This window comes from Pseudorca crassidens, chromosome 1, assembly GCF_039906515.1.
Source record: "Pseudorca crassidens isolate mPseCra1 chromosome 1, mPseCra1.hap1, whole genome shotgun sequence".
Lineage (NCBI taxonomy): Eukaryota > Metazoa > Chordata > Mammalia > Artiodactyla > Delphinidae > Pseudorca > Pseudorca crassidens.
Genome location: NC_090296.1, coordinates 189,562,689 through 189,586,179, shown reverse-complemented (window position 1 = coordinate 189,586,179; position 23,491 = coordinate 189,562,689). Strand labels below are relative to the sequence as shown.

The following is a 23,491-nucleotide window of genomic DNA, read 5'->3' as shown; positions in this document are numbered from 1 at the left end:
CAAAATGGATTAAAGACCTAAATGTAAGGCCAGACACTATCAAACTCTTAGAGGAAAACATAGGCAGAACACTCTATGACATAAATCACAGCAAGATCCTTTTTGACCCACCTCCTAGAGAAATGGAAATGGAATGCATTCTTACCATGTAAAAGGTCTTGTTCTAAGAATTTCACAGGTATTAACAAATTCATTTTTCACAACAACTCAAGAACGACTTAGTAATTTTTGTTTTTCTTTTTAAGAGCCCTCATACAGATAAAAATATATTTTAAAATGCATTCTTCCAAGCATCTGCTAAAAATGGATCAGAGTTGGCTCCTGGGTTTAAAACCCTTTGTCAGAGACGATTGTTAATGATGGTAGAACAAATTTGGCCTGTTATTACTTCATTAAACTGGTGGAAATCTTTGAAGATATTTATTACAATCCAAATTAAACAAGATAGTGCTACTTTCAGAGGTAATAACCTAGGAAAAAATGAACTTTAACTTTTAAAAAGTCTGGCTTTCTCACTTTGTTATACTGCGGAAAGAAACTTTTTATTTTCCACAGTCTTCCTGTTCTCTCTACTCATTTCCCAAGTTTTTTATCCAGCATGTCAGCCATGCCCACAATAAAGTCTCTTTGGTCATTGTAGGGATAGGATTGAGGAGCTCTGTAACTTATTCAGTAAACTCTTCTCTGAATTACAGGGAGGAAAGAATGTTTATACCTCTGTACCTAAGGGACAGATTAGGATTAGACCAACCTCTACCTGTGTTTGGGGAATTTGGTAGAAAAGAGATATTGAAAAGAATTAGGGTAATTTAGATTTTGGTTCTCTTAGAGTTATCTTAAAAACAGATACTTAAAAAAAAAAAAGTCACAGTATGTCATAATATTAAGTTCAGTAACCCAGATCTGTATAACCCCAATGCCCAAGTCCATTCACTACATCCCTGATTTTAAAAAAAGAAATTCTTCTCATATATTGGGTTTTGTGGGGAAGAATACCTCCAAGGGTGAAAGGGAATTAACAGTTAATAAGAATAAAGAAAGTAGGATTTACTGTGGGGGCCTTCTTTATAAAAACTAAGGAAAATACAAGATACATCATTGAGCCAGAGACTTGGCCCGGAGCAGGAGAGAGGCCATGTGTGGAATTTTCCTTTATACAGTGAGTGAGATTAATATTTTAATTCACTCTTTTTGTATATACAAGTCATCTCCTATAGGCATCCAAGTACTGTAATATTGAATTGCATTATTTCCCCTTTATCAAATATAGGTCCACAACATTTTTGAGGTGAGATTCAGAAATTTAGATTTTAGAAAGATATTGGTGTGCCCGTGTTCTTCAGTGTGATCTGAGCACCTTGTAAGCAGCATATTACTATTTTTGCACCAAATTACATGAGGTCACTTCAGGCAGAGGCCAGGTCAGGATTTGTCCAAAGGAGTTCAAGGCAGGACAGCTTCAGATTTGGACTCTGGAATTATGCACCCTGCAAAAGGGGACACGTTCTCATAGCACAGTATAGATTAGAGGAGTAGAAAAGGAGCATGGACTCTAGATGTCTAACTAGCAAACACCTTTCTCTGTCTAATTTGCCTACTTGAGAAGACTGGAATACAGTGAAATTCTATCTTCAATTTTGTAGGAAATTCTTGCATTATACTTACGACTACATTCAATAAAAGGAAGGGAGAAAAGAAGGAAGGGGAGAAGGAAGGAAGGGAGGGAGGTAAGGAGAATGAGAGAGAGAATAATTTTGAGGAGCTTGCAAATTACTGAATTAAGACTGATGTAAACAGAAAGCTGTTTAGATTCATGGAATAGACAAAGTTATACTTTGTGTCACAACAGACTCCCTGTATTTAACTTTGCATAGACCAATAACTTTTAAACTCTGTTCCTTACAGCCTTAGGGTTTCTTTGAAAGTGTGGAGGGGGATGTGTGTGTGTGTGCGCGCGCGCGCGCGCGTCATGGTGTGGGGGCGGGGTGGGGGGATGATATCAGGGATTAGAATCTAGTGAGAAGGTTGGATTGCCTTTGGGCTTTTTCCTGATACTTTTATCAAGAGGGTCTAGCCTTCCCCTGTGGGCACTGATCTGAACAGTGTCAATAATATTTCTCCTTCTTTTCTGTTCTTCTCTAATGGAAAGCCACTGGCCTGATTCAAGTTTATCTAAGCCCTCTAACTACTTAAAACACCAAAAAAACAGAAAAGCTTAATTACTGGTCAGCGTATATAATTACAAAAATTTAAGAAGCTCAGCTAATATCAGAATTTTTAAAAACCTTAAGAGCCCCAAAATCATCTTGATCTCATCTTCATTTCAAAAACTGAAAAACTGTCTCAGAGGAGAAGTGATTTGAATAATGACGATGAATGAGTGATTAAAAGACTTTTAAGATCTAGAATTTTCTTCAAACTTAAGCACTATATTATAGTAAAAACATCTCATGTTTCTTTTACAGTTTCTTTCATAAAAAGGAGAAGTATCCAAATCTTGGAAATAAAGCAAAAGTGGGGAGACCTGTCTTTTCGTGTTATGCTCAGGAATTATTTCACAGAGCAATTCAAGGATTATTCAATTAACTAGGAGGATTAGATTAGAGCCCAGCAACATAGAAGTTATATATTAACTTGCAGATTTCTGTTTGGTAGAAAAGACAGTTGCAAAACTTTCAGTTTTGCTATCCTGTACAAAGAGTTTTTTATCCAACCTAGCAATTTTATTCTAAATTTCTAATTTTTTTACAGAAAGGTTAATAAATACCCATTTCTTCATATGCTATTGGCACTAGGTTTACCATCTCAATACATAGTGAATGAGTTATTAAATACATGAATTTAACATGTGTTAATTTTATATTTACATAAGAAGTGTACCTCTTGTGCATTCTATTCCCAGGCCTGTTTACTCGGCCCTTGGAGGGAATCCCAACTGTGAAGTGGAAATGAAATGCTGCCTTCTCTGACTCTCTCTCTTCCTAACTGTGTATGTGGGTTTTTTGTTCGTTTCTGTTCCTTGACTAAGTTCAATTCTGCTTTTAGTTGGTACATAGCCCATAAGTTTTCCCCACTGGTGGCAGCAATGACTGGAAATCTGATTTTTTTGGTCTGACCATTTGGCAATACCTACTGAAGAGATGGGTGCTCATTCTAGATCTCATTAATCCTTTAGTTTGGTTGTCTATATAAAATAAGGAATTATTTATGCCCACTGGGAGACAACAGCCTTTTGAGGCCTGGAAGGGTTTTTGTGTTCTGTGCTGTAAATTTTTCTGTATCTGAGACAGTAAAACTGAGATTATGAAACTGGAAACTATGCTTGTCTATCATTAGGAAAATCTTTTAGCTCTCATTGTGTTGCATGTGGAATATTTTCCTACTCCCAGAGAATATTAATAAATTAAATTATAATGTCTCCTATGCTGAAAGAACCTGATTAATTTATAGAGATTAAGGAGCAGCTACATACATATAATATTCTTTCGCAGCTACCAGAAAATTTAGAGATATAATTTTCCTAGTTAAAAAAAAAAGCCTTCTCAAAGAAATTGCTAACTCAATCCGAATTTATAGGATCAAGGTGATTCCCTGGACTAGTAAGAATGGCTTAATAATTTTGGTTTAAAAAGAAAAGCTAAATTTGTGTCCTCTGGTTTTATCAGGTTGGGCAATAATACAATTTTGTCCTTTTAAATATATAAGATTTGAGTTTAGTTCTTCATTAAGATAATAGTTAACTTGACCTTTCTTAACCTCGTATTCTGTTTAATGATTAGATAATTTAATATTACTCCACATGTTTAAGATGAGACACAGAAAGATATAAAACTTTGTTCAATTTAATTAAATTATTATTCTGCCAATTTTCATATCAGCAGTCATTATGTTTTGAAAAGTATTAGCTTAAATATAATTTCCAAAATGCTTAATTTAAAAATTTGAATGAATACTTGAGTTAATTAACATAAAATTTTTGAAGATATAACAGCAAAACCTTGCTATAATTGCAGAGTGACACAATTATATTATTTATGAAGTTATAAAAGGTATGTAGATAGCTTTAGGGGATTACTTCATCACTGGTATGCAGTAAGTATGACAGGCTTCTTAACTCTCTACCTCCCTGTTCTCTCTGTGAAGGACAGATATTTTGTTTAAAAGTTATAATAGGAGTAGTTGCAATTATACTAGAATATTTATGGCAAATAATATGTATTCAAGGGAATAGGATGTATTTTTGCTTTCAAAAGATAAAGTGGCTTTGTAAGGATTCAAAATATGAAACAGCATAGTGAAGGAAAAAACTTGAATGTTTATAGCAAGTTGTAGGAGGTCTGAGGAAATGGTATTTATTCTCCTTTGATTATAATAGCTGCAAATGACAAGTGTAAAAGACAAAATGATATGTGTTATAATGTGGCTAAAATGGCTTTATGAAAACATTTTGAATTCTTTGGTGCCAAATGTTATATTAAAGCAAGACTAAAATTTAGATTTTCTCTTTATTTGTTAAAATGACAAAATTAATCTGGTAATATTCATTCGGCTGTAAGAAGTAATAAAAGATCATTATTTACCATTTGGGAATCTTCCTATAGGAAATTTGATATTTTAACATGCTTGAAACAGCCCAAATTTCTCACTTTGAAGGGGATAAACTTCCTTACAATTCCAACATCTTCTGTTTAGTTTAATGCTGCCTTTTAACTTTGAGCATTAGATAGCTCAGCTCCCATTCATTCTCAGCATTTACCTCCTGTCTTAATCAGGTGACTAAATATCCTCTGCTAACATTTTTTATTTTTGCCTACCCAAAATTATATATAGAATTCAGAAAAATAATTTTTTAGGATTTGTTTTAGGACAAAAAAAGTATCTTTTAGATTTCTAGAGGACTCCTGGAAAAGTCATAAAGATTTTCACCCTATAAAAAGTGATGCTAAAAGAAGCTAGACTTGTTTGGCATATTTTTTCACTAGCTTCACACATCTTTATGAGTTGCATGAAGACAGTTGTCAAATCTAAAAAGCTCACCCTTCCTGGTTAATTTTACAGAAGTAAAGTACTATTGACATAAACGTTTCAGAGACTGTATATATTACCTAACAGATTGGAGACTGTCAAGGCCATGGTATGTTCATGCCCTCAGGTGAAACATTGATGAAATCTTTATAAAATAATGAAATACTGCACACTAATGCACAACTTTACTCTCCTCTATTGTCATATTCTTGTTACTGTAGTAAACTAACCACAGCCATGTAGTCTCATCTCTAGGTGGTTTTTGCTTCCCTCTAACACTTGTTTGAACGTTCTGCTATAAAATAGTGACCATACTAGTTATTTCTAACCTTTGTTATTTCAAGGGCTTCTCTTTTTGGTTCAGAAGCAGATGACTTTATGAAAGCAGAGGACTGAAAAGTATTCACGAGGGAAGTTATGTGTGGATAGCAATTGTTTAGAATAGTGACGTGGTTTCAATGTTTTCTTTTCTGATGGATATATGACAGAGCCCTTTCCTTCTTTTCCTAATTTACCTCTGATCCTAAATTTAGTAGACTGTGTGTTATAAGAACTGAAGTGCATTATTTAAATGGTATCTGATTTTCAGTATTCTTTGAGAATTCAAAACAATATTTTTTACAGCATCTCCTTACTTTTAATGGCAACATATTATTTGCATAGTTTCATAAAGAATGTGTCCTTTTTTTCCTGTGATTTAACTGGACATCCAAGGCTACACATCTCCTTTATCAGATATGAAAACTCACCATTAACAGACAAGGATTGCACTTTAAATGCTGATCCAATGCCTACCAGGTTCTTCTAGGAAGGACCTGTTCTATGGTTCCAGCCTCAAAGGGATGAGGAAGTCACTTCTAGAAAGCCATGAATTCTTAGTATACTTGAGAACCTTGAGGAGGGAAGGCTTGACCCGCAAGTTTGACAACCTCTTTCTATATCCAAGTAAATTATCAAGGCCTACCATAGTAAGACCATTTTTTTTTTTGACCAAGAGTAATGTTTTGATATTTTGATGATCAAAATAAGGAACTGGCAGGAGGAACTTAGTTACAAATTAGTATTAACTAAAATGATTTTGTGATAGAAGACTTTTAAGGAAAATTAACCAAAACTCTGATATGAGACATGTATTTTCAGTGTTATATTGGGGTAATACTTAACAGAGCAACCAAAGGATTACTTAATTCTTTTTTGACTTTACTATGTACTATTTGATTCCATACTACATACTAAGAAATTATTGATATATGTTAGTGTGCAGATTTCTCACTCGTAGGAAAAGACAACCACCTGAGGTTCCACTCTTAGGAAAAGACAACGCCTGAGGTTATCACCCTGGGGGATATTGATCAGTTTTTTTCACAACTGATAGCAGTTGGCTGACATTCAGAAAAGTTGCCCTGAATACATTTCAACATACATATTATTGAGAGTTACTGCATTATATCAACTTTCCATTCCCTTTTTCCTAACGAAGTTTAGCATTTATATTCAGTCACCACAGACACAGTGCAATTGGGAAGGGTTTTTTTTTCTTGTGTGTGTGTGGTAAAATATACATAAAATTTATCATTTTTACCATTTTAAGTTAACAATTCAGTGGCATTAAGTACATTCACAATATCGTACAACGATCATCCTTATCCATTTTCAGAACTTTTCCGTCATCCCAAACAGGAACTCTGTTCCCATTAAACAATAATATACTATTCCCCACAGATCCTGAGAACATCTATTCTAATTTCTCTCTCTATGATTTTGCCTATTCTAAGTATATCATATTACTTTGTTCTTTTGTGTCTGGGTAATTTCACTGAGCATGTTTTCAAGTTTCATCCATGTTGTAGCACGTATCAGAATATCATTCCTTTATAAGGTGGAATTCTATTCTATTATATGGATAAACATTTTGTTTATATATATATCTAGGCATGAAATTGCTGAATCATACAGTAATTCTACATTAAACTATTTTAGGGACCACCAAACTGTTTTCTATACCAGGTATACCATTTCAAATTCCTGTAAGCAATGCATAAGTGTTCCAATTACACCACATCCTCCACCAACACTAGTTATTTTCTGGGTTATTGTTTTTTTTCCCTTGTTTTTTGTTTTTTTGGATAAGAGCTACTGTGAAGGGTGTGAAGTTGTATCTCTCTGTTTTGATTTGCATTTCTCTAAGGGCTAGTGACATTGAGCATCTTCTCATGCATTTATTGGCCATTTGTGTATTTCTTTGGAGAAATGTCTATTCAAGTCCTTTACCAATTTTTTAATTGAGTTGTTTTTTGTGCTGGGTTGTAAGGGTTCTTTACATATTCTAGATATAATCATATATATATATATATATATGATTTGCAAATATTTTTTCCCCTTCTGTGAGTTGTCTTTTCATTCTCTTGACAGTGTCCTTTGATGCACGAAAGATTTTAATCTTGATGAAGTGCAATTTATCTATTTTCTCCTTTGTTCCCTGCGTCTTTAGTGTCATATCCAAAAAATCATTGTCAAATTCAAGGTTAGGAAGATTTTTCTTCTATGTTTTCTTCTAAAGGTGTTATAGTTTTAGCTTTCAAATTTAAGCCTTTGACGTATTTTGAATTATTTTTTGTGTATGGTGTAAGGTAACAGTCTGACTTTATTCTTCACATGTGGATGCTTGTTTTCACAGCACCATTTTTTTGAAAGATAGTAACCAGTTTTGAGTCTAATCTAGCTACCTTATTCTAAAATTCTTGTTTTTGAAAAAAAAGTCTGCAGAATTTTTCTAACCAGTTTTCCCATCTCACTGGTTCCTTTATGAATGGGTAAAACTAATTTTGACACAGGTTCATGTATTTGTATGAGCGTTCTATTATTAAGATTTTGGAAAATTATACTTGAGCTGTGTAAATATTCACATTCTATTAACTGCAGAATGCCCTAATTTCTTCTCATGTTATAAAGAGGATTTATGGGATTTGAACTATCACACAGCGCTGTTACGATCAGATGACCACTGTCCATTGGTAGGTTGGGGCAGTAGACAGATTTTAAAAAACAAACAACAAAATAATCATTACTGACAGAGAATGTGTGTCCATTCCTTCTTCACTCTTCTCTCAAGGTACATAACTATGCCCACTTTTTTATTCTGAGTTTATCTCTACTATGAAAGATAACTTGATTGATCTCAAGGAGGTTTAAAAGCAAAAATAGTGCAATGTGAAATACCCAATTATGTCTCTGTAGGTGTTTTGTGGTGGTATTTACAGTAGGGTTTCATGAAATGATTTAAAGCTTTCAGACCATGAGAAGAGCTTAGAATCACTCTTTGTGAACAGTGGAAACAAATCAGAATTAACCAGAGAGATATTGAGATATTGTCTTGATTTCTAAAATATATTTCTGCGAGCAAAGCACTGGGCAAAGTAATCTCTGCTCTCAAGGAAAAGGCTTAGTGTGGACACCTATAAAATCCCCAGCTGTAATAAACCGCAGACATCCAACAAAAAGAACAGCATCATAAGTAGAGCAACATTCATTTCCTTGGGGCAGATCAGCAATTGAGGAAAAAAAAAACAAAAAGAAAACAAACAAAAAAAAAACCCACAAGTCTAGGCATGAGTAAATGTCTCCCTTAAAAATATGTTTTCCATTTAAATGAAGGCATACTTTTTAAGGAAGAGAGATATATAAAGAATAGAACTACTGATTGATATAAGGGGGACAGTAAACATAACACAAAAGCAAATAAAGAGACTAAAACGTCAAATTTGCAGGTGGTTATACGCAGCTATTTCATCTGGTAGTTAGAAAAGACAGATCCATGGTAAAAGGAGTAACTTCTGCCTCTTTGGAAAAGTGAACTCATGATATGCTGATTGCCAATAATTTTGAAGATGGTTTTAGTGCACTTTAAATGTTTGAGTATTGTAAGGCACTTGTTTGTATAAAAAGTTGTTAATCATCTTGCTAGGTATGGGTTTTTTAACTAAGAGTTAAAGGTCACACTTTTGAGTAATATATTTATTGATTAAAACCATATTATAAATTGATTTGCTCTCCTCTCCTTCAACCCAAACTCTAGCTCCAAATATAGTACATGGGACCGGGAGTAAATTAAGTGAAAATAGAAATGTTTATCAGTAACTAAAGAAAAAAGAATACTAACTTACACCTTTTTAAAAAGCAGAATATTATGTTTCTGCCTAAGATGCACACTGAACTGTTATTTAAATAGCCTTTAATTTTATTATTTTACTCCTTCTTTCCTAAGATTCCACATAGAATCACATGCAGAAATCCAAACTAAAAAGAACACCATTTACTTACATTACTGAGGTCTTTTAAAAATTTAGAGAGATTTAGGTATTTACTTCATCCAAAATAAATGCCTGGAGACCTATATGCTCCACAGGAAATAAGCTGAATTCATGTTTACATCAAATACTTGTCAAAACCCTAAACTTGAACCCATTTAACAACACAACTGGTGGTTAACATTTTCTTTTGCATGTCTTTTTGCCTTCTATAGCTATTTTCTTAGCCAGACATGCCTGTATTTTAAAAAGATCAAAGGCTTAACCGAAATAAAGAAAAACTGCATGATTTCACTCTGAGATTCAGTCAAGGCACGGTAAAGGCAGATAACCTACAGCCGGCTTTGATCTTATCAATGTTTATCTGAACTGAAAGGAATACTGGCACACTCAGGATCTTTCCTAGTGATTACAGAATGGTGCCATTTCAATTTAAAATTCACCTAAGGAATTGTTGCAAGAAAGTGTTGCATTTTTCAAGCATCATTTTGCTCCTTTGTTGTTTCAGTTGCACAGTATGTTATGTGTAAGGTCAATATGAGGAAAAACAAGAAGCAAAGTTTATAAATGTGTTCATTTTGTCCCAAAGCCAGGGAAAAAAATGGCAATCTTGGGATTAAAATTGTGCATTGTATTAATTTCCTCTGTTTTTAGTTATAGCATTATCAAGGATTTTTTTTTCTTCCTCTGGCTTTCAGGGGAATTGGGTTTTGTTTTTTTTACATTTGATGTACCATTTAAAGTGTTATTCAGAACTAGCATTAGAATTTCATGGTACTTTCCATTACTTTGTTTTGAAAAATGTTATGGTCAAAATTAAATTCAGTTTTCTTTTAGAAATTAGCATATATCAAGGTAAAGACATTTCTAAAGGAAAATACTTGAAAAGGATAATTGATAGGTGAATTCACCAATAAGATTAATTCAATTGAAAGTTAATTTACAAATATGTGCACAGTACTCTGTGAAACAGCAGGGAATATCAACATTAAAAAGACAATATTGGGGAGGAGCTTCAAGATGGCGGAAGAACAAGATGTGGAGATCACCTTCCTCCCCACAAATACATAAGAAATACATCTGCATGTAGAACAACCCCTACAGAACACTTACTGAACGCTGGCAGAAGAACTCAGACCTCCAAAAAGGCAAGAAACTCCCCACGTACCTGGGTGGGGCAAAAGAAAAAAGAAAAAACAGAGACAAAAGAATAGGGATGGGACCTGCACCAGTGGGAGGGAGCCATGAAGGAGGAAAGGTTTCCAAACACTAGAAGCCCCTTCGCGGGCAGAGACTGCGGGTGGCGGAGCGGGGGAGCTTCGGAGCCGCGGAGGAGAGTGCAGCCACAGGGGTGCGAAGGGCAAAGTGGAGAGATTCCCGCACAGAGGATCGGTGCCGACCGGCACTCACCAGCCCGAGAGGCTTGTCTGCTCACCTGCCGGGGCGGGCGGGGCTGGGAGCTGAGGCCGGGAGAGGACTGGGGTTGGCGGTGTGAGCACAGCCTGAAGGGGGTTAGTGCACCACGGCTAGCCGGGAGGGAGTCCGGGAAAGAGTCTGGACCTGCCGAAGAGGCAAGAGACTTTTTCTTCCCTCTTTGTTTCCTGGTGCGCCAGGAGAGGGGATTGAGAGCGCTGCTTAAAGGAGCTCCAGAGACGGGCGCGAGCCGCGGCTATCAGCGCAGATCCCAGAGATAGGCATGAGACGCTAAGGCTGCTGCTGCCGCCACCAAGAAGCCTGTGTGCGAGCACAGGTCACTCTCCACACCCCTCTTCCGGGGAGCCTGTGCAGCCCACCACTGCCACGGTCCCAGGATCCAGGGACAACTTCCCCGGGAGAACGCACGGCGCGCCTCAGGCTGGTGCAACGTTACGCTGGCCTCTGCTGCCGCAGGCTCACCCCGCATCTGTACCCCTACTTCCACCCAGCCTGAGTGAGCCAGACCCCCTGAATCAGTTGCTTCTTTAACCCCGTCATGTCTGGATGGGGAACAGATGCCCTCAGGTGACCTACACTTAGAGGCGGGGCCAAATCCAAAGCTGAACCCCAGGAGCTGTGCAAACAAAGAAAAGAAAGGGAAATCTCTCCTAGCGGCCTTAGGAGCAGCGGATTAAACCTCCACAATCAACTTGATGTACCTGCATCCGTGGAATAGCTGAATAGACAATGAATCATCCCAACTTGAGGCAGTGGACTTTGGGAGCAACGATATTTATATATATATTTCCCTTTTGCTCTTTTTGTGAGTGTGTATGTGTATGCTACTGTGTGTGATTTTGTCTATATAGCTTTGCTTTTACCATTGGCCCTAGGGTTCTGTCTGTCAGGTTTGTTTTTGTTTCAGTATAGATTTTAGTGATTGTTATCATTGGTGGACTTGTTTTTTGGTTTGGTAGCTCTCTTCTTTCTTTCTTTCTTTTTTTTGATTACTTAAATTTTTAAAAAATTTTTAATAATTATTTTTTATTTTAATAACTTTCCTTTCTTTTCTTCTCTCCCTTCCTTCCTTCCTCCCTCCTTCCCTCCCTGTCTCTCTTTCCTTCCTTCCTTCCTTCCTTCCTTCTTTCTTTCTTTCTTTCTTTCTCCCTTTCATTCTGAGACATGGAGATGACAGGGTCGTGGTGCTCTGGTTGGGCATCACGCATGTGCCTCTGACGTGGGAGAGCCGAGTTCAGGATATTGCTCCAAAAGACACCTCCCAGCATCACGTAATATCAAACGGCAAAAATCTCCCAGAGATCTCCATCTCAACGCCAAGACCCAGCTCCACTCAACGACCAGCAAGCTACAGTGCTGGACACCCTATGCCAAACAACTAGCAAGACAGGAACACACCCCACCCATTAGCAGAGAGGCTGCCTAAAATCATAATAAGTCCACAGACACCCCAAAACACACCACCAGATGTGGACCTGCCCACCAGAAAGACAAGATCCAGCCTCATCCACCTGAACACAGGCACTAGTCCCCTCCACCAGGAAGCCTACACAACCCACTGAACCAACCTTACCCACTGGGGGAAGACACCAAAAACAACGGGAACTATGAACCTGTAGCCTGCGAAAAGGAGACCCCAAACACAGTAAGTTAAGCAAAATGAGAAAACACAGAAAGACATAGCAGATGAAGGAGAAGGTAAAAACCCACCATACCTAACAAATGAAGAGGGAATAGGCAGTCTACATGAAAAAGAATTCAGAACAACGATAGTAAAGATATCCAAAATCTTGGAAATAGAATGGAGAAAAAACAAGAAACGTTTAACAGAGAACTAGAAGAACTAAAGAGCAAACAAATGACGATGAACAACACAATAAATGAAATTAAAAATTCTCTAGAAGGAATCAGTAGCAGAATAACTGAGGCAGAAGAACAGATAACTGACCTGGCAAACAAAAAACTGGAAATAACTACCACAGAGCAGAACAAAGAAAAAAGAATGAAAAGAATTGAGAACAGTCTCAGAGATCTCTGGGACAACATTAAACGCACCAACATTCGAACTATAGAGGTCTCAGAAGAAAAAGAGAAAAAGAAAGGGACTGAGAAAATATTTGAAGAGATTAGAGTTGAAAACTTCCCTAATATGGGAAAGGAAATAGTTAACCAAGTCCAGGAAACACAGAGAGTCCCATACGGGAAAAATTCAAGGAGAAACAGGCCAAGACACATATTAATCAAACTATCAAAAAGTAAATACAAAGAAAAAATATTAAAAGCAGCAAGGGAAAAACAACAAATAACATACAAGGGAATCCCCATAAGGTTGACAGCTGATCTTTCAGCAGAAACTCTGCAAGCCAGAAGGGAGTGGCAGGACATTTTTAAAGTGATGAAAGGGAAGAACCTACAACCAAGATTACTCTACCCAGCAAGGATCTCATTCAGATTTAACAGAGAAATTAAAAGTTTTACAGACAAGCAAAAGCTAAGAGAATTCAGCACCACCAAACCAGCTTTACAACAAATGCTAAAGGAACTTCTCTAGGCAGGAAACACAAGACCAGGAAAAGACCTACAATAAAAAACCCAAACCTTAAGAAAATGGTAATAGGAACATACATATCAATAACTACCTTAAATGTAAATGGATTAAATGCTCCAACCAAAAGACATAGACTGCTGAATGGATAGAAAAACAAGACCTGTATATATGCTGTCTACAAGAGGCCCACTTCAGACTTAGGGACACATACAGACTGAAAGTGAGGGGATCAAAAAGATATTCCATGAAAATGGAAATCAAAGGAAAGCTTGATTGCAATTCTCATATCAGACAAAATAGACTTTAAAATAAAGACTATTACAAGAGACAAAGAAGGACACTACATAATGATCAAGGGATCGATCCAAGAAGAAGATATAACAATTGTAAATATCTATGCACCCAACATGGGAGCACCGCAATACATAAGGCAAATACTAACAGCCATAAAAGGGGAAATCGACAGTAACACAATCATAGTAGGGGACTTTAACACCCCACTTTCACCAATGGACAGATCATCCAAAATGAAAATAAATAAGGAAACACAAGCTTTGAATGATACATTAAACAAGATGGACTTAATTGATATCTATAGGATATTCCCTCCAAAAACAACAGAATACACTTTCTTCTCAAGTGCTCATGGAACATTCTCCAGGATAGATCATATCTTGGGTCACAAATCAAGCGTCGGTAAATTTAAGAAAATTGAAATCTTATCAAGTATCTTTTCCGACCACAACGCCATGAGACTAGATATCAATTACAGGAAAAGATCTGTAAAAAATACAAACACATGGAGGCTAAACAATACACTACTTAATAACCAAGAGATCACTAAAGAAATCAAAGGAAATCAAAAAATACCTAGAAACAAGTGACAATTAAAACATAATGACCCACAACCTATGGGATGCCACAAAAGCAGTTCTAAGAGGGAAGTTTATAGCTATACAAGCCTACCTCAAGAAACAAGAAACATCTCAAATAAACAACCTAAACTTACACCTAAAGCAATTAGAGAAAGAAGAACAAAAAACCCCCAAAGTTAGCAGAAAGAAAGAGATCACAAAGATAAGATCAGAAATAAATGAAAAAGAAATGAAGGAAATGATAGCAAAGATCAATAAAACTAAAAGCTGGTTCTTTGAGAAGACAAACAAAATTGATAAACCATTAGCCAGACTAATCAAGAAAAAAAGAAGACTCAAATCAATAGAATTAGAAATGAAAAAGAAGCAACAACTGACACTGCAGAAATACAAAGGATCCTGAGAGATTACTACAAGCAACTGTATACCAATAAAATGGACAACATGGAAGAAATGGACAAATTCTTAGAAAAGCACAACCTTCCGAGACTGAACCAGAAAGAAATAGAAAATATAAACAGACCAGTCACAAGCCCTGAAATTGAAATTGTGATTAAAAATCTTCCAACAAAGGAAAGCCCAGGACCAGACAGCTTCACAGGTGAATTCTATCAAACATTTAGAGAAGTGCTAACACCCATCCTTCTCAACCTCTTCCAAAATATAACAGAGTGAGGAACACTCTCAAACTCATTCTATGAGGCCACTAGCACCCTGATACCAAAACCAGACAAAGATGTCACAAAGAAAGAATACTACAGGCCAATATCACTGATGAACATAGATGCAAAACTCCTCAACAAAATACTAGCAAACAGAATCCAACAGCATATTAAAAGGATCATACACCATGATCAAGTGGGGTTTATCCCAGGAATGCAAGGATTCTTCAATATATGCAAATCAATCAATGTGATACACCATATTTACAAACTGAAGGATAAAAATCATATGATCATCTCAATAGATGCAGAAAAAGCACTCGACAAAATTCAAAACCCATTTATGATTAAAAACCCTCCAGAAAGTAGGCATAGAGGGAACTTACCTCAACATAATAAAGCCCACATATGACAAACCCACAGCCAACATTGTCCTCAATGGTGAAAAACTGAAACCATTTCCACTAAGATCAGGAACAAGACAAGGTTGCCCACTCTCACCACTATTATTCAACATTGTTTTGGAAGTTTTAGCCCCAGCAATCAAATTAGAAAAAGAAATAAAAGGAATCCAAATTGGAAAAGAAGAAGTAAAACTCTCACTATTTGCAGATGACATGATAGTATACATATAGAATCCTCAAGATGCTACCAGGCAACTGCTAGAGCTAATCAATGAATTTGGTAAAGTAGCAGGATACAAAATTAATGCACAGAAATCTCTGGCATTTCTATATACTAATGATGAAAAATCTGAAAGTGAAATTAAGGAAACACTCCCATTTACCATTGCAACAAAAAGAATAAAACACCTAGGATTAAAGCTGCCTAAGGAGACAAAAGACCTGTATGCAGAAAACTATAAGACACTGATGAAAGAAATTAAAGATGTTACAAACAGATGGAGAGACATACCATGTTCTTGGATTGGAAGAATCAACACTGTGAAAATGACTATACTACCCAATGCAATCTACAGATTCAGTGCAATCCCTATCAAACTACCAATGGCATTTTTCACAGAACTAGAACAAAAAATTTCTCAATTTGTATGGAAACACAAAAGACTCTGAATAGCCAAAGCAACCTTGAGAAAGAAAAACGTAGCTGGAAGAATGAGGCTCCTGACTTCAGACTATACTACAAAGCTACAGTAATCAAGACAGTATGGTACTGGCACAAAAACAGAAAGATAGATCAATGGAGCAGGATACAAAGTCCAGAGATAAACCCACGCACATATGGTCACCTTATTTTTGATAAAGGAGGCAAGAATACACAATGTAGAAATGACAGCCTGTTCAATAAGTGGTGCTGGGAAAACTGGACAGCTACATGTAAAAGAATGAAATTAGAACACTCCCTAATACCATACACAAAAATAAACTCAAAATGGATTAAAGACCTAAATGTTAAGGCCAGACACTATCAAACTCTTAGAGGAAAACATAGGCAGAACACTCTATGACAAAAATCACAGCAAGATCTTTTTTGACCTACCCTCCTAGAGAAATGGAAATAAAAACAAAAATAAACAAATGGAACCTAATGAAACTTAAAAGCTTTTGCACAGCAAAGAAAACCATAAACAAGATGAAAAGACAACCCTCAGAATGGGAGAGAATATTTGCAAATGAAGCAACTGACAAAGGGTTCATCTCCAAAATTGACAAGCAGCTCGTGCAGATAAACATCAAAAAAAAAACAAACCACCTAATCCAAAAATGGGCAGAAGACCTAAATAGACATTTCGCCAAAGAAGATACACAGATTGTCAAGAAACACATGAACGTATGCTCAACATCACTAATCATTAGAGAAATGCAAATCAAAACTACGATGAGGTATCACCTCACACCGGTCAGAATGGCCATCATCAAAAAATATACAAATAGTAAATGCTGGAGAGGGTGTGGAGAAAAGGGAACCCTCTTGCACTGTTGGTGGGAATGTAAATGGATACAGCCCCTATGGAGAACAGTATGGAGGTGCCTTAAAAAACTAAAAATAGAACTACCATATGACCCAGCAATCCCACTACTGGGCATATACCCTGAGAAAACCATAATTCAAAGAGTCATGTACCACAACTTTCATTGCAACTCTATTTACAATAGCCAGTACATGGAAGCAACCTAAGTGTCCATCGACAGATGAAAGGATAAAGAAGATTTGGCACATATATACGATGGAATATTACTGAGTCACAAAAAGAAATGAAATTGATTTATTTGTAGTGAGGTGGATGGACCCAGTCTGTCATACGAGTGAAGTCAGAAAGAGAAAAACAAATACCGTCTGCTAACACATATATATGGAATCTAAAAAACAAAACCAGAGAAAACAAAATGGTCACAAAGAACCTAGAGGCAGGACGGGAATAAAGACGCAGATCTACTAGAGAATGGACTGAGGACATGGGGAGGGGAAGGGTAAGCTGGGACAAAGTGAGAGAGTGGCACGGACATATATACACTACCAAATGTAAAATAGATAGCTAGTGGGAAGCAGCCACATAGAACAGGGAGATCAGCTCAGTGCTTTGTGACCACCTACAGGGGTGGGATAGAAAGGGTGAGATGGAAGGAGACGCAAGAGTCAAGAGATATGGGGATATATGTATATGTACAGCTGATTCACTTTGTTGTAAAGAAGAAACTAACACACCATTGTAAAGCAATTATACTCCAATAAAGATGTTAAAAAAAAAGACAATACTCTTTCATAATAGATGAGAGAGAAGTCATTAACTAACCGCCCCCCCTCTCCAAAAAAAAAAAAAGAAAAAGAAAAAGCAGAGCAAGGTGAATACTAGATCACTCCACACAAGGTGAGTGCTAGATTACTACATATACAGCAAAGGCTGTGTGATCACGGGAGTGCTACTTAATTTCAAAAGTGTTTAAAGACATGTTCATGGAAGGCATAACACTGAATTTTCTGAGCTGAGTTTCAGGTCGGGATAGGCAATTCCATGTGGTCAGATGGTTTAAATAAATGCAAGTTAAAAAGTATGGCTATGCTCATGAAACAATGAATTCCATGTGACTGTGACACTGAGAACTGGTGTGAACATGGAAGAGAAGACTGGGGGTGAAGGAAAGGCATGTGCATGTGGACTGGTAATTGGTATCTACAATGTGCCAAGCATCATAATTTTCCTTCTAAGCCATGAAGAGATTGTAGAGATTTCTGAGTAGACAAGACACATAATCAGATATTTATGTTTCAGAAAAGTTAATTACAGCAAAATGTAGGAAATATTGGAAGAAATAAAGATTGTATGGTGAACTTAGAAATAAATTTTTTTTTATTGAAGTATGGTTGATTTACAATAATGCTTTAGTTTCAGGTGTACAGCATAATGATTCAGTTTTGTTTTTCATTTTTTGCAGATTATATTCCATTATATGTTAGTATAAGATATTGGGTATAATTCCCTGTGCTATACAGTAAATCCTTATTGCTTATCTATTTTATGCATAGTAGTTTGTATCTGTTAATCCCATACTTCTAATTTGTCCCTCCCCCCTCATTCCTTTCCCCTTTGGTAATCGTAAGTTTGTTTTCTATATCTGTGAGTCTGTTTCTGTTTTGTATATAAGTTCATTTGTATTATATTTTAGATTCCATATATAAGTGATGTCAAACAGTATTTGTTTTTCTCTGTATGACTTATTTCACTCAGCATAATATTCTCTAGGTCCATCCATGTTGCTGCAAATGGCAATATTTCATTCTTATTTATGGATGAGTAATGTTCCATTGTGTGTATATACACACACAATCTTCTTAAGACCATTGTCTGTTGGAGTGCACTTGGGTTGCTTCCATGTCTTCATTATTGTAAACAATGCTGCTATGAACACGGGTCCATGTATCTTTCGAAACTAGAGTTTTCATAGTTTCTGGATATATACCAAGGAGTGATATTGCTGGATCACATGGTAGCTCTATTTTTAGTTTTTTAAGGAACCACCATACTGTTTTCCATAGTGGCTGAACCAATTTACATTCCCACCAGCAGTGTAGGAGGGTTCCCTTTTCTCCACACCTTCCCCTGCATTTATTATTTGTAGACTTTTTGATGATAGCCATTCTGACTGGTGGAGGTGATACCTCATTGCTGCTCTGAACCATTTAGTACAGGCAATTTTTATTTATTTACTTAGAGCATATGCACTAGTTTTTCTTGAATACGTTTAGTTATAATATCTGTCAAGCAGTTTTTGAATGAGCGTGTAGCAGTCTGCATTCCCACAACTAGTATATGAGAGTTTGGTTGCTCCATATTCTTGACAACACATAGTTTTGTCCATCTTTCTAATTTTAGCCATTCTAATGGATAGTCACGTCTCAGTGTGGTTTTAATTTTAATTTTCCTTTACATTACATTAATTTTCTTATAGTTTACATGTTATTATCCATCATTTAACTTTCAATCTATATATGTTCTTAAGTGAGTCTCTTATAAAAAGTATAAGAGACTTATACTCGACTTACACTCACAGGAGTTCTCACCTCGCAGCTGCACAACCTGGAGGAGTGGCTGCGCCTGGGCCTGGCCTAGTGCGAGCAGAGCAAGAAACTCCTCACCAAGCAGGCCAGTGAGATCAAGTTACTCAAGGAAGAGTGTAAATGCAGGAAAAAGTTGATTTCCACCCAGCAGCTGATGACTGAGGCCAAAGCCAGGTATTACCAGTGCCGTTTTCGTGAAAAGGTCTTTATGAACCAAGCTTTTCTACAAAGTCATATTCAGTGCTGCCACCCTGAAGGTTCCCATCTTGCAGAGTATAAGACAAGGGTACAGACTGACAAGCTCCAGAATGAGACCGCCACGTTGAAGGAGCTCACCAAGTGTCAGCTAGAGGCTGCACAGCATGGCCATGCAGTCAGATTCTCTAAGGAATATGAAATGTAGAAAACAAGAGAGGAAGAATTTCTGAAGTTATTTGATAGATGGAAAGAAGAAAAGGAGAAACTAGTTGATGAAATGGAAAAAGTCAAGGAAATGTTTATGATGGAGTTTAAAGAACTAACTTCTAAGAATTCAGCATTAGAATAGCAATTGTCAGAAGTCCGGAAGTCCAACATGCAGATCAAGTCAGGCATAGGCACGTTAAAAGATGCAAATGAGTTTAAAGAAGAACGTCCTCAGCAACCGCAGGATTTCCAAAATGTGATGCAACTTCTTGATAGTCAGGAAAGCAAGTGGAGAGCTTGAGTTCAGGCTCTTCATCAAGAACACAAGAAAGAGAAAAGCCGGCTCCTGTTACATATAGAGAAACTTCGAAGCCTAATGATAGATGATCTAAATGCAAGTAATGTATTCTACAAGAAAAGGATAGAAGAGCTAGGGCAGAGGCTCCAGGAGCAGAAAGAGCTGATCATCACTCAGAGACAAAAGATTAAAGAGTTTACCAGTAAACCATTAAACAGTGTCAGTGAAGCCAGAGGGAATCCTTTAACCTGGCAAACTTTTGAATCTAAGCCAACTACCCCAACTGTACCTATGAATACCGCAGCACCACAGACTTTGGATGCTAAGTCAAGTCTAACAATGGCACATGAACAGGCATTCTCATTGCACATACTGGAACGAATAGAAGAACTTTCAGAAGAAGAAAAAGGAAAGGAAAATGAACAGAAATTAAATAACAAGATACATTTAAGGAAAACTGAAGAATAACCCTTCCCTCGCTAAGGAAATAAGAACAGTCTTGGAGGAGAGTTTAGTGGAGTTACTGGAAACCTTGGGGATTAATGCAGATATATGTGGTTTTCCAAGTGACCACTTGAATAGAGTGCTAAGAACCATAGTATCAGCAAGACATGAGCAGGAATGACAAGTACCTAACATTCAGCAAATTCGTGAATTCCTTGAACGTCAGGTCACCCGTAAAATTGAGGAGAGAACACTACTGTCCACAGACAGGTACAGTGCTTCTCAAGTGGACACCCTTTCACCTGGAGAAATACCCAAAGCAATACATCTTCCTCCCAAAAGCAGACAGTTGGTTAGACAAAGACCTGTTTTTACTGATAGGACATCTGTTCCAAAAGTTAAGAAAAATATCACAGAAGATCATTTTCCCAGAAAGTCTTCAACTACTGCGACCCCTCCCTTCAGTTCAGAGGAAGAGCTGGACGATGAGGACCTCATCCAGGCCTATGCCTCGCCAGACTTACTTCCTGTGCTGTCATCTAAAAGCAACAAGAGTAGCTTTGGAAGGAGCACTGTCAAAAGTGACACTGACTGGACTGAGGGAGGTGAACTTAAGGACTCTGATATTTCTCCCAAGCCCACAGGAACCTCCATTAAAACATTAACTGGAAAAGTTGAAAAGACAGTTTCAAATCACAGAAATGTGAATAAGCCAGTTGGTGGGCTTAATGTTGCAGAGGCGTTCATCAAAAAAGAACAAAAAGATCTAAAGTGTGCAGATGTGGACGATGATGACTGGGACATATCATCCTTAGAGGAAGAGAAATCTTTGGGGAGAAGAATTGGAAGAGAACAGAAGGAACCTCCACCTGTGAAGAATGAGTCAAATTCTACTTAAGTGCCAAGTGCCTGGGGTGCAACTAACCTGAAAGGGCCAAAGGGAGAAGGACCTCAGGATGAATCCAGCACACTGAAAAGCAGCTTAGTAACCAAGACTGATTGGAGTGACTCTTCAGATGTGTAACTGTCACCCCACGCATCAGGAGGCCCTTCCAGACGCCAGCAGTATGGCAGTAGCGCAGTATTTCAGTACTGCCTACACGACTCTAATGCTCCTGCTTGGCAGTATCTCCTACAATAACAAGGAAGCTGACTCTCAAAGAACAAGAGTCCCTTTTGTGGCACCTAATGCAGTTATTAAAAAACAAATTGTCAACAGTATTTTGAAGGATATAAAGGTGTTTAAGACTGCTGCTGCTTAAAAATAATGTGTCACTGAAGTCATAAAAAGCTTTTCTTCAGAACGGTACTCTAGTGTTTAAGTGTATTTTTTTCAACTAATTTTTAAGTGAATATTTTTTAAAACTTATAGCAGGTTTTGGTTTGAATTAAAACCTTTTCTTATATCTTTCTTATGTATGTTGTCACGTTGGAAGTGTTTTATTATAAAGTTCTGTTAGTATCCTTAAAATTGAATTAGTGGAATCAGTGAAATCTTAAGAGTAGATTGCTTATTTTTCATATAGAAGTTTAGAGTTATAAAAATATAGCTAGGCCCATGTTAGATAACTACATTTTCCAGAAGTACTTTTACCATATGCAGCTTTGAGCCATTGTAAGCATGCTGTTTTATTTTAGAACTTTAAAAACTTTCTGTGGCATCATCTTTACCTTGGATATGTTATGAATAAAATGTAGCCAGTTTAAACGTCAGTTGTTATCATACTATGAACAGAATAGATTGAGTCAATACTGAATTCATGTATGTCTGTAGTTTTTTTCACTTTTTAAAAATGCCCAATCCATATTCTAAAATACCTCAAAACTAAGTTAGTTTTATTCTTAACAATGACATTGTCAACAGTCAAAAAGTTCATATAAACTGTTTTCTGCATTTTTTATACTTTGTGGTACTATATGTACTCTGTTTCCCAAAAAAAGTAACATTTTAACTAAATGGTTTGTTGGATTTTGGATCTTTCTTCATGTTGTCAACCTTTCAAGTAAAGCCCTCCATTACAAAAAGAAAAAGTATAAAAATTAGGTCTTTTTCAATCTAATGAAAATCACTCTAGTTGGAGAATTTGGTCCATTTATATTTAAAATAATTACTGATTTGGCTGAAATTAAGTCTGCTATCTTGTTATCTGGCTATCCCATCTGTTCTTTATCTTTTTTTATCTGGCTATCCCATCTGTTCTTTGTTTATCTTTTTCTATCTTCTTTTAATCAACTTTTTATTATTCCCCTTTACCTTCTTTATTGGCTTTTTAACTATATATTTTTGTAGTATATTTCTGGTGGTTAGCAATTTGCAGCTTCATGAATAATGTAAGACTTTTAATATTATAATTTTATATACCCCTCAATCCTTTCCTATTAATATTGCCATATATTTTACTTCTACATATATTATAAATCCGTCAACATATTGATATCACTAATTGCTTTAAAACGTTAGTAACCTTTCTTGTTTTTTAACATGTATTTCTATCCTTTGTGGAGAACTAGCAGGTAGGCAGGGAGAACTAACTCTGTTCTGCATATAGGGATTCTATGAATTCCAAGCCTATGAGTGATCTTTCTTGACAGAAACAAATTTCCTCCACCCATGAAAGGCCTGCTTCTCTGCCAGCACAGGCTCAGACTTGGCAACACTCTCAGCTGCCCTAGACTGCTGACCCTCTTGGAAGGGCTTGTTTTTCGCTAGAATTTATTTCCTTTAGATCTCTTTGCATCCAAAGCTCTTCAGTGTGTTGAAAAAATATGATGTTTTTAGTCCATCTTTTTATTTTTTACAGTAGGAACAATGTAATAGGATGTGGAAACATAAATGTTTTATATAAACTATTTATATCATGACTTTTATGCAAAATATTCAAGTAATATTGAATTCTGTCAAAATATTACTATTAGTTATGAAGGATACATGGTAACTTCATAAAAAACTCCAAGTTTAGTGATATATTCAAGAT

General features: G+C 36.5%; 1 pseudogene; it reads left to right on the top strand.

Annotated features, from left to right (window-relative positions):
- Positions 1 to 21,725, top strand: part of LOC137221415 (cilium assembly protein DZIP1 pseudogene) — a 150,396-nt pseudogene extending 128,671 nt beyond the window's left edge.
- Positions 21,726 to 23,491: the final 1,766 nt, after the last annotated feature.